The sequence below is a fragment of the Aplysia californica genome, unplaced genomic scaffold, assembly GCF_000002075.1.
Source record: "Aplysia californica isolate F4 #8 unplaced genomic scaffold, AplCal3.0 scaffold00111, whole genome shotgun sequence".
Taxonomy (NCBI): Eukaryota; Metazoa; Mollusca; class Gastropoda; order Aplysiida; family Aplysiidae; genus Aplysia; species Aplysia californica.
Genome location: NW_004797381.1, coordinates 554,620 through 555,538, shown reverse-complemented (window position 1 = coordinate 555,538; position 919 = coordinate 554,620).

The following is a 919-nucleotide window of genomic DNA, read 5'->3' as shown; positions in this document are numbered from 1 at the left end:
TGTGTGTGTGTGTGTGTGTGTGTGTGTGCGTGTGTTGTCACTGGTGAGCTGTTTTCAGATTTCTGAACGCGCGAGTGGTTTTGTAGCTGCATGCGTGTTACATGTTTTGTCTTTTTTGAGAATTAGTCGTGATATGGCAACGATTTGTTTAAAAAAAGAAGCACACGTTAAAGCTTTGTCATTTTTGTAACAATTCGCCAGTGATAAAACTTCTTAAATCTACGTTTCGTCATGCCACGCCCAATGAGAAAATGTGCGAAATCAGCTTGTTGGAATGATTCGCGGGGGTGTCTCGGTATCCACTGTTGCGAGATATTTTAATGTAACACGAAGACCTGTGTACACAACAATGGACAGTGAGAAAACAACAAAATCAGGAAAGGATCGACACTGCCAACGTGGGAGAAGAAAAACTACTCCAAGAAAGGATTTTTTATACGTCTGTCGCATCTACGGAATCGTTTCAAAACGGCAAGACAAACCAGAGATGAGTTGAACAACATGCCACATCACCAGCCTCAGACACTTCCTCAACTTGAGAGAGCATTGCATGAAGAGTGGAAGAACATCCCTCAAAAGGAAGAGCAGCGATTGATTGATTCAAGGCGGCGACGATGTCAGGCCGTCATCAAAGCTACTGATCGTGTTACTTTTGTGGAACACCCCCACACTCTTGTAAATCGTCAATAAACCTGTTATGTTAACATTCTGTATTGTTGTTGTTGTTTTCGTTTTTAAAATTGATTGACTTCGTATTCCTGAAATTTTAAAGAATATCGACTCCTTGTGAAACTAACTATTAACAGTGATTACGTGAAACCCCTGAGTGAAACGGGGATTACGTGTATTCACAAAAATATTCAGTGATTACGCGTATTCACTAGGTACGCATTCTTACTGTAACATATATATATATATA